Consider the following 15,180-nt stretch of genomic DNA (forward strand, 5'->3'; position numbering starts at 1 on the left):
GCCACCGTGTCCTCCCCCTTCCTTTTCCCTGGATCTTCTCTTCCAGCCTCTGTCCTGATCTCTATCTTGATGGATGCTGGTGAGGTACTCTGAGATGCAGCTAGCCTCATCTTTGTGTTGTGTGGTGTGGGGACCAGTGGTCATTCCTTGCACAGGAGGCCTTGGAAACCACCAGTTGTTGAAGAAATGGTTGCGTTTTTTCTGACAGTGACTTACAGGTTCCAGTCTTTGTCTCAAGTGATGACTACTGGACAGTGGGGACAAGTGGCTTTCCACTGTTTTCGGCCTTTTATAGGAACCACAGGACTTGTGGGGCTGCCTGAAGGGGAAGCCCTGCTCCAGAACTGGAGGTCTGGGTGCTGTGTGGTCACCTTCTCTGTATGCAGAGTCTTCTGTCCCCTTTCTAAAGCAAACCTCTGGCTTTAATCCTCTGGCTCTCTGCTTTCTGATGTAATCATGAAGTTCATGTTGAAAAGAGTCACAAGTCTTAGAATTTTCCATTATACTGACTATGGATGAATCTCTGCCAAGGAAGATGAAGAAAAACTTTCTGTTAATTGCTTTGCTGTAAATGTATGCTTTTTCTTTGAAAAGATCAGGTTGTCAAATTTCTAGTGGAGATTATATTATTATAATCTATAATAAATAGATGGTACTATAAATACCATGTAGCTATTGGTTTTGAAAATATATGTATATTGAAAATATTTGTGTATTTTGTATATGTATTTTGAAAATATTGGTTTTAAAAGTATATATAGCTGTCAATACCACGTAGCTCTTGATTTCCAGACAAACACCCCAATCAAAAAATGGGCAGAAGACCTTAATGGACATTTCTCCAAAGAAGACATCACACTGGTCAGAATGACCATCATTCAAAAGTTTATGGATAACAAATGCTGGAGAGGGTGTGAAGAAAAGGAAATCCTTTGACACTGTTGGTGAGAGTGTAGTTGATGCAGCCACTAGGCAATGCAGTATGGAGGGTCCTCAGAAAACTAAAAGCAGAATTACCATATGATCCAGCAATCCCACTCCTGGTCATATACTGGACAAAACTGTCATTCAAAAAGATGCAGGTATCCCTATGTTCATAGCAGCACTATTTGCAACAGCCAAGACATGGAAACAACTTAAATGTCCATCAGCAGATGAGTGGAAAAAGAAGCTGTCTACATATGTACAACGAAACACTGCTCATTCATTAAAAAGAACAAAATAATGCCATTTGCAGCAATATGGATGCAGCTATAAATTATCATAGTAAGTGAAGTAAGTCATGAAAGAGCAAGACAAATACTGTGTATGATATCACTTATATGTGGAATCTAAAATATGGCCCAAATGAATCTAGGTACAAAATAGAAATGGACCTACAGACATAGAGATCAGACTTGTGGTTGCCAAGGGGAGGTGGGGAGGGAGAGGGATGGACTGGGAGTTTGGGGTTGGTAGATGCAAACTATTACATTTAGAATGAATAAACAACAAAATCCTACTGTACAGCGTGAGGAACTATATCCAGTCTCCTGGGATAAACCATAATGGAAACAAATATTAAAAAATGATATGTATATATGTGTAAAACTGAGTCACTTTGCTGTAGAGCAGAGACTGTCACAACATTGGAAATCACTTATACATCAATAAATGTGGTTTTGACATAGACTGAGAATCATAAAATATAATGGACTAAGAAGAAAATGTGTCCTAAAACACTGTGTAAATGTGAGGATCTGGGAATATGTCATTAAAAAAATTATTTGTTTATTTTTGGCTGTGCTGGTTCTTTGTTACTGTATGGGCTTTGTCTAGTTGCAGTGAGCGGGGGCTACTATTAGTTGTGTTGCATGGGCTTCTCACTGCAGTAGCTTCTCTTGTTGTGGAGCGAGGGCTCTTGGGTGCTCGAGCTTTAGTAATGGAGGCACTTGGGCTCAGTATTTGCAGCTCCTGGGCTCTAGAGCACAGGCTCAATAGCTGTGGCACACAGGCTTAGTTGCTCTGAGGCACGTGGGACCTTCCCAGACGACGGATTGAACCTGTATCTCCTGCATTGACAGGTGGATTCTTTACCACTGAGCCACCAGGGAAGCCCAAAATTATCATTAATGTCTAAAATTTATCAGTGGTTATCACTAGGTTCAGGGATTATAGATGATTTCAGTTTTTCTTACTTGTACTTTGTGTTTTTTTACCATAAATAATACTACTTGTATAATAAAAAAAAGAAAGTCAAGTCATTTTAAGAAAGCAGAGAGAACATCAGGCAAATAAATTATTCATTAATTCTACAAAAACAGAACTGGCTGGTCCTTGTGTTATGTGCCAAGAAAGAAATAAAAGAGATCTTTAAACATTTCTCACACACACACACATACACACACACACACACACACACACACGTGTGTTTTAATTTCATAGCTGGGGTAAAAGAACAGAGAAAGATTCTACTTATTGTGATAAAGTCTAGACCTATTCTTCTTCTTCTTTTTTTTTTACAAATGAGAAATTGAGTTCGAGTTTAAATAACTTACTTAAGGTCACACAGCCAGAAAGTAGAAGAGCCAAAAATTGAACCGAGGCAGAGGATCCAGAGCCTGCTCACTTAACCATTCCAATATTGGTACCAACCTTCTAGGTGTTGTGAGGACTAGAAGAGTGATGAGTGCAGAGACACTGGTCAGTGCCCATCAGCTATTAATATTCTCATTAGGAAGCTGGAATGATGGCTAGCAGCATTTAATGTGTTACTGGGGGTCTGTTCTGAGAACTTTGTCTCTATTTTATGTTACTGTTTTGTCTTGCTAGTTAATTAAAATAAACACCTATCTGTGCTAAAAGTAAAAAAAAAAAAAAAGTCACAGCAGCAATATACACTGTAAAATCAAATAGTGGATTTCGGGCTTCCCAGGTGGCTCAGTGGTAAAGAATTGGTCCCTGTCCTGGGAAGACCCCACATGCCTCAGGGCAACTAAGGGCAACTAAACCTGTGTGCCACAGCTACTAAGCTGGAGCTCTAGAGCCTGTGCTCTGCAACAAGGGAAGTCACTGCAATGAGATGCCAATGCACTGCAACAAAGAGTAGCCCCCACTTACCACAAGTAGATAAAGCCCGAGCCAGCAATGAAGACTCCTCACAGCCATAAATAAAAATAAATAAAATTTCTTTAAAAAAAAAAACCTGAGCTGATTTCTCTCTCCAGAGGTAACTACTGGACATATTACTCTTTTGGGGTGCCCATGAACTGAGGCTCGCCAGACTCTTCTGTCCATGAGATTTCCCAGGCAAGAATACTGGAATGGGTTGCTATTTTCTTCTCCAGGGGATCTTCTCAACCCAGGGATTGAACCAGGGTCTCCCACATTGCAGGCAGATTCTTTACTGTCTGAGCCACCAGGAAAGCTCTATATTACTGTGTTCCTGAGGACTAAAACTCTGATCAAACAGGTGGGAGGTCAGACTGTGCATTCTGGTTTGCAACTCAGCTTTTCTTCCCAAACAACGTATTCAGACTCATTTTCTACTTCAGTGCACAAAGTTTGTACCTTATCTTTATGGGAGCTTCTTGGTGTGACAGAATAGGCATGGACCATGATTCTTTAAAAAAAACAAACAGGGATTTCCCTGGTGGTCCAGTGGTTAAGAACATGCCTTCCAATGCAGGTTTGATTCCTGGTGGTGGAACTACGATCCCACATGCCACGCAGCAACTAAGCCCCCACCCTACAACTAGAGAGCCCTCCAGCAGCAACTAGAGAGAAGCCTGTGCACAGCAAGACTCAGCATGGCTAAGAAAAAATTATATATATAATTCACTAAAAAAAATTAGATCCCTGAAAATTTAAGTGTTCCTAATTTTTAGCTATGGTCAACAAAGCAGCAGTATTTTGCAGACACTGACTGAGCTACCTGGGTCCATGGGGCACTGTAGGGTGCTGCCAAGTGGTGCTAGTGGTAAAGAACTGCAGGTTCAATCCCTTTGCCAGGAAGATCCCCTGGAGAAGGGCATGGCAACCCACTCCAGTATTCTTGCCTGGAGAATCCCATGGACAGAGGAGCCTGACAGTCTACAGTCCGTAGGGTCGCACAGAGTCGGACATGACTGAGCAACTGGGCAGCAGCAGCAGCAGTAGGGTGCTGGCCCAGAGGTGGGCTGCCAGGCTCAGGCCCGCCTCCTTGGGAAGGATCTGCTCCTGAAACATTGTTGGTCAGGAAGAAAACTTCCTCCCCTAAATAGAACCTGAGAGGGGTTTGAATTTGCCAGGAGAGGGGTTCTTTTTTTTTGTTGTGAGGGGGTTCAAACTGATTCTGGATTCTGGTGAGGTGATTTCAGAGAGGCATCCAGACATTTCCTCATTGTGGAAGGATGAAAGTGAAAGTGTTAGTCTCTCAGTCATTTCCAACTCCGCAACACCAGGGACTGTAGCCCTCCAGGCTCCTCTGTTTATGGAATTCTCCAGGCAAGAATACTGGAGTGGGTTGCCATGCCCTTCTCCAGGATATCTTCCAAACCCAGGGATTGAACCCAGATCTCCTGCATTGTAGGAAATTGTAGAAACCCAAGTCGCCTGCATTCTTTACTGCCTGAGCCACAAGGAGGGTGGAATGCAAAGTCCCTGAAAGGACTCACCCCCCCTCCCCTGCCCCTGCCACCAACACACACCCCAGGGCACAGGTGGGATCTGAGAGCTTTTAGGCAGGTTACAACTCTGGGCAGGTGTGGATCTGGAGTCAGGCTGCCACTTACTCATGCTGTTGACTTATGTCAATAGTGAAGGACAAAGAAGCCTGGTGGGCTGCAGTCTATGGGAGTCACAAAACAGTCAGACGACTTAGTGACCAAACCACCACACCTCCTAAATATACAACATAAACAGCCTTAACAAGCCCTGGTAAGAGAGGGGTGTGGTCCAGACCTGTCCACTGGGAGGTGGGTGGAAGGGGACAGGGCTGGGGGAAGCAGGCCCTGCTTACGTAGGGCTTGGATATAGTCATACACAGAAAATGTGTGCACTGTGAGATCTGCCAAGCCTGGCCTATTTTACCTACTACACACTCCTGGAAGCTACCTAGAATCCTTCTTCCTGGCTACCATCTACCCAGTCTAACCCTGGTCTCTTCACCAGTGCCACATATCAGCCTCTATCCCTTTTCACCCACCTCTGAATCCTTCTCCAGGAAAAAGCAGCCAGAGAAATCTTTTTAAAGTCAATCTGATTACCGCTGGCGCTCCGTGCTCCGTATCTACAAATGTGAAATTGAGAATACCAGAGCCAGACTGTATTCATAGCCTGAGTCACATTATACAAGGGACCTGGGCATGGGGGCAGGGGCATCCTGGGACCAATTCCCACAGACCAAAGGAAAACTGGATGTCTCCTCCAGCCAAGTCCCTCTGTTTCTTACTGCTCTAAAATTGTCCTTTGTCCCATGGCTCAGCTGGTAAAGAACCTGCCTGCCAGTGCAGGAGATTCAAGACATACGGTTGGATCCCTGGGTCCGGAAGATCCTCTGGAGAAGGAAGTGGCAACCCACTCCAGAATTCTTGCCTGGAAAATTCCACGGACAGAGGGGCCTGGTGGGGCTACAGTCCATGGGGTCACAAAGAGTCACTCAGGACTGACTGAGCACGTGCACACACACACACACACACACACACACACAAGTCCCCAGGCCACCTACGTCTGACTTCTACCTACTCCTCAGTCTCAAGTACCAGCTGCAACTGCTGCCTGCCTTTCCCTTTCTGCACCCCACCACCCCAGCCTTTATAGAATCCATGCTCCCTCTGATCTCTACCCCTAACCCTCATCAGCTTCTCCCTTTCTTCATGGTCTGCTAGGTTATCCCTTTCCAGCCTACTTCTCCACCTCATCTCTGGTCCTCTGGCTTTGTTTTTAGTTGGGATGTTCTATATTAAGACAAACTTGGCTACACTGTAGAGTAGGAAGCAAATTTGTTAAATAAATAATAATAATAATACCACATCCGGTTAAAACCAAGCCCTCGAAGACAGTTCCTTCTGCTCAGAGCTCACATCATTCCCTTCCCCCTCCCATTGCTCTCACCCTCAGAGATGGAGATTCCAGTTCACTTTTCTCCCAGGGAATTGCAGGGAGCTTGGGGAGCTTGCACTGCCTCCAGGCTCTCCATCTCCCTCCAGGCTCTCCATCTCCCTCCACTCCTGTCCTTCCTTCCATGGTTCAGATCAGAACCCTAGGAGACACTCTCTGCTCCCTACCTCACCAGGCAGCACCATCACAAGTCCTGCTTGCTCTGCAGGATTGGGGACTTCCCTGGTGGTTCAGTGGTTAAGGCTTCCCTGCTTCTAATGATGAGGGCCTGGGTTCGATCCCTGGTCAGGGAACTAAGATCACACATGCCTGAGGTGCCCCTTGGACCGCACCCCCCCTCCCCCCCAAAAAAAGCATCCAGGAAGCGAGCATTTCTTTGCATGGAAGCTGCTCCTATAAGGGGCGGGACCACATCTCTACTGTATCACAGTTTTGTTGTTGTTGTCTTAAACAATAGTCTTTATGTTTACACAAAGCAGTACAAAATGAGGCAGTTCCTCAAAGGGTGATTTGGAGGTAGAAAATCCATCCTGAGCGTGAAAGTGTTAGTTGCTAAGTCATGCCTGACTCTTTGTGACCCTATGGACTGTAGCCCACCAGGCTCCTCTGTCCATGGGATTTTCCAGGCAAGAATACTAGAGTGGTTTACCATCCCCTTCTCCTCACTGTCCCTTCTTAATTGGCCTTCTAGCTTCTGCTTGATGAGTCTGTTTCCAAACCAGCAGCCAGAATAATTATCTTTGTTTGTCTAAATATTTTATTTTTTAAATTATGAAAATATGACTGCTATATCCTTCTACTTCTCTGTATATTCATTATATTAATTTTTCAGAGTTTGATATTGAAACTCCAACTAAAAACCTTATCTACTTAAAAAAACAATTGTAATATAGTGGAACTATATGTAACCTATATTTTCTAAGTCTTGTGCAAATGTGTTATCTTGCAGAATACTTGCAAAATAATTCTTTGAATGTATGTAATTGGTCAAACCATCACTCCTCTGCTCAAAATCTCTTGGGTATGCTTCCTTCCTAAGCAGAAAGCCCAAACCCCCAAGGGTGCCTACAAAGCCTAGCCACTATTGGTTTTCTCACTCATCTGAAGTTTCTGGTTTCTCTGATAACCCTCCCCTTGTTCCTCCTTTCTAGCCTTTGTTCTCCCTGCCAGACAGGATGCGTGGGCACCCTCTAGCTCAAGCTCTTGGACTATGGATCCCAGGGGAAGACTCTCCGTTTTTTTTTTTCAACCTTAATTTGAATATCATCTTCTTCCAGTTTTGACTGCCCCCTCCCTACCCTAGATCCATTCCCTGTTTTATTTTTCTCCAGAGCACGTACCTAAAACAGCGCCTCTGGATGTTGTTAAAATGCTGATTCTGATCCAGTGAGTCTGGGGTGGGGTCTGAGATGCATTTTTGACTGCAGCCCCGGGTGATGCTGGATACTGTGTCTGACATACAATTAAACTGAAAAATTTGGTCTATTTTTCATCTTAACCACCCTCCGATAGAAATCCCTCACCAAGGGAATTCCCTGGCCTTCCAGTAGTTAAGCCTAAGTGCTCCCACTGCAGGGGGTGCGGGTTGGACCCCTGGTTCGGGAACCAAGATCCCACATACAGTGCAGAGTGGCCAAAAAATTTAAAAAAAAAAAAAATTTTTTTTTAAATTAAAAAGGGTTTCCCTGGTGGCACAGTGGATAAGAATGTGCTTGCCAATGCAGGGGACACGAGTTCCATCCCTGGTCCAGGAAAATTTCGCATACCATGGAGCAGCTAAGCCCAAAAGCCACAACCACTGAGCCCAGGCGCCCTAGAGTCTGTGCTCTGCAATGAGAGAAGTCCCCAAAACGAGAAGCCCATGAACTTCAAGAAGAGTAGCTCCTCCTCACCGCAACTAAAGAAAGCGTGGGCAAAGTAACGGAAGACCCAGTGCAGCTAACAACAACAACAAAAATTTGAAAAGAAACAGAAATATTTCACCAAGCAGAGATTCCTTATTCACTACTGTCTCATATCAAATTGTGCTGACCTAAGTGCGTGCATGCTCAGTCGTGTCCAACTTTGAATTTTGTGACCACATAGACTGTTGCCCACCAGGCTCCCCTATCCATGGACTCTCCCAGGCAAGAATACTGGAGCAGGTTGCCATTTTCTCCTCCATGGGATCTTTCTGACCCAGTGATTGAAGCCAAGTCTTTTATCTCTCCTGCACTGGCAGGGAGATTCTTTACCGCCACGCCACCTGGGCTAAGGTAGATGCCTGATCACACACTTGCTGAATGAATATGGGAGTGAAGAAGGGCCTTGACCTCTCTCCACACTTCGCCCCACAAGTCCAGGTGCCCTAGGAAGCTCAGATCCAAGGAGTCCTACCTGCCTCAGCCGCGCTTCCCACCCAGCATCCTCCAGTTTGCCCCTCAAGCCACCACCTCTCACAGCTAGCATGCCCATGGCCATCAAACAGGAGTGCAAAAAAAAAAAAAAGCAAGCAACACATTTGGCTCACCTTTTACCTGGAATCATCACCATGCATGCACTAGTTTACTGAGAGAAATTTCCACAGATGGAACCCTTATTTCTCGAGCCTACAAGTCTTTGGGGTCATATAAGTAGAAGACCTGTGGGCCCACAGAGAGCAGAGTTTTGCCTGCCTAGTACCTCGAAAGGAAAGAAGGAAGGAAGGGAGGGAGGGAGGCAGGAAGGGATCCCTAGCCAGGGGTAGGTTGTACTCAGCTCCAGGAGAAGAATCCCAACTTCTTGGCAGCTCAAACTTCTCTGCCAGGTCCCCTGGAAGCAGGGAAGCTGGGAAGCAGGAAGCCACGCCTCTTTGTCTGGGGATTTTAGGTTTTAGAATCTCACCATCTCACAGCTCCAGGCTATCAGGAGAAAGAAATCCAATCATAGCATTTATGGTGATTTAGGAACACTTAGGGCTTCCCTTGTGGCTCAGCTGGTAAAGACTCTGCCTGCAATGAGGGAGACATGAGTTTGATCCCTGAGTTGGGAGTATCCCCTGGAGAAGGGAAAGGCTACACACTCCAGTATTCTGGCCTGAAGAATTCCATGGACTGTACAGTCCCCGGGGTCGCAAAGAGTCAGACAGGACTGAACGACTTTCACTTTTTCTTTCTTTTAGGAACACCTAAGCTCATCACCTTGGGACACAGTCTCAAATCTAAACCTTATTATTCTATCCTGTTTGAAGAGTTTAGTTTGAAATATTTTAAAAATAAAGCAAGCCATTCTCAAATCATAAAATATAGCACACAAGCAGAAATGTGCACCAACAAAAACCTACAGCATGATGATTTATTACAAAGGAAAAGTTTATCAAACTACAGTTTTGGTTGGTAAATAAAACACTACCATGCCCTGGCTCCTTTCTTTCTTAATCTTAACTCCCCAACTGTGTGATTTTTATGGTCATCTCATCCTTGCTCTTAGTAGTTTATCACTCAAGTATAAATCTCAAGCTATGATAGTTTTACCTTTTTCTCGGTTATAACTTTATGTAAATGGAATCATATCACATACAGTTCTTTTGTTCTGAATTTCACCACAGTGCACTCATTTTCATGGCAGTATGGTATTCCATTCTGTGAAAAACATATACATACATACACAACCACAGTTCATTTATCCATTCTTGGGCATCATGAGGGTTTGGGTTTCCAGTCCAGGGCCATTTTTAAACAACACTGTCATGTATATTTTTACATACATCTCCAGGTATACTTCAGCCTGTATTCCTATAGACTGTATACCCAGTAGAGGAATGTCTACAATTACAGTCTACATGGTGTAGCACATTTAGTTTTATCAGACACAGTCCCACACTGTGGGACACTGTTTTTTATCAGACACTGTTTTGCAAGAGGTTCTATCAAGAGGTTAAATCCTCCCAGAATCATTTGAGTGCTTCACATTCTTTCTAATACTAGGAATTGTCTGGCTTTAAATTCTGTATTTAATTGCAAAGATTAGAATCAATAGTATTTCTATGTTCACAGTGATACTGAGTACCTTTCCTGATATCTATTGACCACTTGGATTTTCTCGAGTTCTCAGGTGAGTTCTTCACTGGGTCTGCGTGTATGAGATCTCTTACTCTGTGCCTTGCATCTTCATTCTCTTGGCAGTATCTTTTGATGGACAGAAGTTCTTAATTTTAATGTTGTCAAAGTTAATAATTAAACAGGACTTTTTTGTGTCATATTTAAGATGTAATTTCCTAACCTTAGACCAGTGTTTCTCTACCTCAGCACTATTGACATTTCAGTTTAGGTAACTTTTTGATGTAGAGGTTGTTCTGTGGATTATATAACGTTGGGCAGCATCCCTGTTCTTTACCAGCTAGATGCCAGTAGCAACATCTACCCCCAGTTTTTTTTAATTAATTAATTAATTTTTGTCTATCTGAATTGTAGCACATGGATCTTCATTGGGTGTTCATTGTGACATGCAGGATCTTTAAGCTTGGCCTGAGTGCACTGGTGTTTCCCTGGTGGCTCAGTGGTAAAGAACCTGCCTGCCAATGCAGGAGATGCAAGAGACACAAAATGTGTTGGCAAGATCCCCTGGAGTAGGAAATGGCAACCCAGTCCAGCACTCTTGCCTGGAAAATTCCATGGATAGAGGAGCCTAGCAGGTTACAGAGCATGGAGTCTCAAAGTGTTGGATACAACTAAACAATTGAGCACACACACCAAATCAAATCCCAGAGACAGAGTTTTGGTAAAGTAGAAAAAGATAGCTTTATTGCTTTGACAAGTAAAGGGAGATACATCAGGCTTATGCTTTGAAAAATTATGTGCCAGAGAACTTGAAGGTTTCTATAACAACAGGTCAAAGCTGGGGTCTCTGACAAGAATAGGGTGTGAACAGGGCTTGTACTCCCTTAATCTCATCTCAGGTGGTTGGTTTCCTAATCTTGATGTGTTTCTCTGGTTCCTTTAATCTTGCCTCAGGTGTTTTTTTGGCTGTTCCTCCCTTGATTACGGGTTTCCTTGATCAGTTCAGTTCAGTTGCTCAGTCGTGTCCTCTTTGTGACCTCATGGAATGTAGCGCCAGGCCTCCCTGTCCATCACCAACTCCTGGAGTTTACCCAAACTCATGTCCATCGAATCAGTGATGCCATCCAACCATCTCATCCTCTGTCGTCCCCTTTTCCTCCCACTTTATAACGCAGGAGGCAGCATCTCAAGTTAAGGAATTATGTGCTTTTCTATGTATGGGAAGATGCGAGAGTCAGGGCTCATTAAAATTATTTCCTTGATATGTACCTCAGCTATCTGGGGCCTGTAATCCTGTACTTTCATATCCTGAATTTCTTCATGGTTCACTATAGGGAGTGGCTGCAATCTGATGACTGACTGGTGGCAGGTATTCTCCTTCCTTCATTTTCTCAGGGCTCATCTGCTCACATTAGAGGGCTGAAATTGCTGATGATTGACAAGGCAGGAAGTATTCCATTTCTCAGATTCTCCCCTCTTGGTTGGAAATTTGATCAATATTTGGGAGACATTTCATGATGAAATTTTGTCTCACGGTGCTGGGAGGCTCATCCCAGATTGGATGAAAGCTCTTGATATGCCACTCCAGGTGCTAAATTTTGGATTAGACCCCAGCAATAATGAAAGATTCTCTGGATCTTGTGCCTAATTATGATCCAGCAGACATTTTCCCTTGTTGCTTCTTCCCATACCTAGAATCAAACTGTTACATTTATTTTATGTTATATTGTTAGTCATATAAGCTTTGTTGGAGACCTGGTTACACACTGGGTATTACACGAGACAACAGTCTTATAAATTAGACAAGATATAAGTAATGCAGCCAGTATCACTGACAAGACAAAATGCAGCAGGGAGGCACAAAGCACAAACAGTTTGAAAATGAACAAATTAAAACAATGATTAGTATAACTAGTTGCAATCCAGTTGCAATAGTCAAGCAACCAAAGGAGTCATAACTGATTTAGTGAGCTATCCATAGTTTCATTGTCCAGGCTGTGCACAACTTATGCATGGCTTAATCCTTGAGACAAGCATATGTTGCTCGCAGGATCAACCAAATAGAAAAAGATAAATGTCTCAATTCTTCTTACAAAGGTATAATTTACCAAATTATTGTAAGTCATAATTAGTTTAAGGGGGAGATTTTCCTTACTCTTGGAAAACACAGATTTAAACCAGTAATTTTTTAGATAGAAACCATAAAAATTATAACCTTATTTACCAGTTCACTCAGTTCTATGTAACTAACTTCCCTGGACCACCAGGAAGTCCCTACCCCCCCAGTTTTAACAACCAAAAAAAGTCTCCAGACATTGTTAAATGTCTCCTGGGGAGCAATATTGTCCCGGACTGAAAACCATTGCCATAGATCATAAAGATATATTCTCACAGGTTGTCTTGTAAAAAGCTTCATGGATACATGATTCAATTGGAATTGATTTTTGTCCAAGCTGTGAGGCAGGCATTCTATGTCATTAGTTTTCCCTTGCAGATATTATATTTTTTCAACACCATTTATTGAAAAATCTATCTTCCTCACTGTTCTGTAGTGCTGCTTTTGTTACATTAAAAAAAACAAAATTCAACTGAGTAAACTGGAAGATCTAATTGGCTTTATTTGATAGTCTGGCAGTTATCCCTTCTAACAAATAGAAAAGAACTCTGAGGAGCTGAACAAAATGGAAGGCTTTCATAGACAGAAGGAAGATGGGAAGAGTAAGTTAAGATTGGATTATTTTAGGCACGGTCACCTCCCTTAGAGAAAGGCAGGGGGCTTTAGGCAGATTATTTCACAGGAGTTGACTGGGTAATTCTAGATTGATTGGTTTAAAATTCTACTCCTGGGAGGGGCCTAAAATAATCACAATGGGGCTTAGCCCAAGGGGCTCCATTTTGGGCTTTGGGGATTTTTTTTTTTGGTTTGTTTCTTAACACTTTTATGAACAGCATTTATTGTACAGAGTACTCTGAAGGAAGAAAGATTTGTGCAGCGATTTGTGTTCATTAGTATGAATGCAAACGTCCTTTTTTGTCCTGAAATACTGAAAAGGCGAATGTGTCTGGTAGAAAAATAATCCCTAAGAGTTAATTAGAAAACAACATCTTTCAAAACAGATTTTTCTTTTCCTGGTAGAAAAGAAACAAAACAAAACTCTGGATTATGGAGAAGAAATTAAACAAAATAAAGTCTAATCAATTGCTGAGGTGCCTTAACACAAAGTTTTGTCCCTTAAACCAACTTGTCAAAAGCAGTGAGTGGACTTCTCTGGTGGTCCAGTGATTAAGAATCTGCCAAGGCACGGGAGTTGATCTGTGATTCAGGAAGATTCCACATATGTCTCAGGGCAACTAAGCTTGTCAAACTACAGAGCCTGAGTGACCTAAGAGCCAATGCTCTGAAACAAGAGAAGCCATGGCAAGAAGCCCACGCACCACAACTCAAGAAAACCTGTGCACAGCAACAAAGACCCAGCACAGCCAAAAATCAATCAATCAAATAAAATAATTTTTAATAACTTTTTAAAAAAAGCATGAAATGTTTAAAATCTAAATATAAATAAACAGACATTACTGCCCGATTAGTCACACAGTTTCAACAACTTACAATAACACTTTTGGTGTTCTTCCTGCAGAAATAATACCCCTTCTTGGCACCCTTATGGGGTACACTTGCAGGAGAGCTTCAATTGGAACTGTGATTTACAACCGCAAGTCCAACCTCTCACTACATGGGACCATCCACAACACAACAAATACATCAAAACCAATTGGTTTAAAAAAAAACAAGTGGGTGGAGGAGGCAGGAGCACACGACAGCCATTACAATGTCTTCCTGAAACCCTTTAGAATAGAGTAGATGTTATTAAAGGCTTCATAAATTTCTCTTCTGACTTTAGCACCTGTTAACACAACTTTTCCAGTAACAAAAATAAGGAGAACAATTCTCGGTTTGATCATTCTGTAGACTAAACCGGGAAATAACTCTGGCTCATAACTAGCGAACTGTTGGTGGCTAAGCACAAGCGCTTCTAACCTTATGGGGAACTTCACATCACAGCTCCCCACCATGTTCTGAATCTTGAAGTCCAAGAACTTAACTGGAAAACCCAACTTCTGTATGATTCTGGCATATTTTCTTGCTGCTAATCTGGACTGTTCTTCACTCTTGCCTCCCGTGCACACCATCTTCCCAGAACTGAATAACAGTGCAGTGGTCCGGGGCTCTCTTATTCTCATGATTACAGCAGCAAATCTCTTGGGATTATATTCAGCATTTCGAGCAAGAAGGGCAATGCTCTTTAGGTCAAGTTTACAACCAAGATTCACTGTGCATACAATATTGTGCAGCTGTGGCACCAACTCAGCGACCTCTGAGGCTGGTATGGCAGGGGTCATGGGGGTCATGGGGGACGGATACAGGGGAGTGGCACCCAGCAAGGGTGCGGTCGTAAGAGGCTGTGAGTTGAAGAGCTGTGGTGTCTGGTCTGAGGCCTCCTGGGTTACCAGCTGGGACGTCGTCGAAAGCTGACCTATTGCCACCGTTGCCTGCTGCTGCTCCTCCTCCAAAGTAGACAGATCATCGGTGCTCTGAATCGGCTGCGGAGTCAGTCCTGTGCCATAACGCATCACTGGACTGAGGACAGGGATTCCAGGACTCATGGCACCTTGAGCGGAGGCCAGATGCTGGTCAAACGGAGAGAGGCTATCATTCCGATCCATGATGTTCACTTTCTTCTTGGTGAACCAAAAACCTTCAGACTGGAATTGCCTAGGAAAGCGTTCAGTCTTTTCCTGGAGCTAGTCTAGCACACTCCTCTCAGCGACCGACTTCTGTTACCGAAAGCTCAGCTCCTCCGTACATCCGTGTCGAATCAAATCCCAGAGACAAGAGTTTTGAGTTAAGTAGAGAAGAATAGCTCCACTACTTCGTCACACAAAGGGAGCCGCACCAGGCTTCTGCCTCGAGAACCTATGAGTCTCAAACCCCTTGAGGGTTTTTATACTGGTGGGGTCTGACAAGGTTAGTGTATGGGCGGGGCTTGCACTCCCTTAATCTCATCTCAGGTGGGTGGTCTCCTACTTT

At 43.4% G+C, this 15,180-nt stretch overlaps 1 pseudogene; it reads right to left on the minus strand.

Moving 5' to 3' along the window:
• Window positions 1-13,916: 13,916 nt before the first annotated feature.
• LOC145547148 (TATA-box-binding protein pseudogene) lies at window positions 13,917-14,816 on the minus strand (annotated as a pseudogene).
• Window positions 14,817-15,180: the final 364 nt, after the last annotated feature.

Source organism: Giraffa tippelskirchi, chromosome 4, assembly GCF_054371585.1.
Source record: "Giraffa tippelskirchi isolate mGirTip1 chromosome 4, T2T-mGirTip1v1.2.pri, whole genome shotgun sequence".
In the NCBI taxonomy this organism is placed as follows: Eukaryota; Metazoa; Chordata; class Mammalia; order Artiodactyla; family Giraffidae; genus Giraffa; species Giraffa tippelskirchi.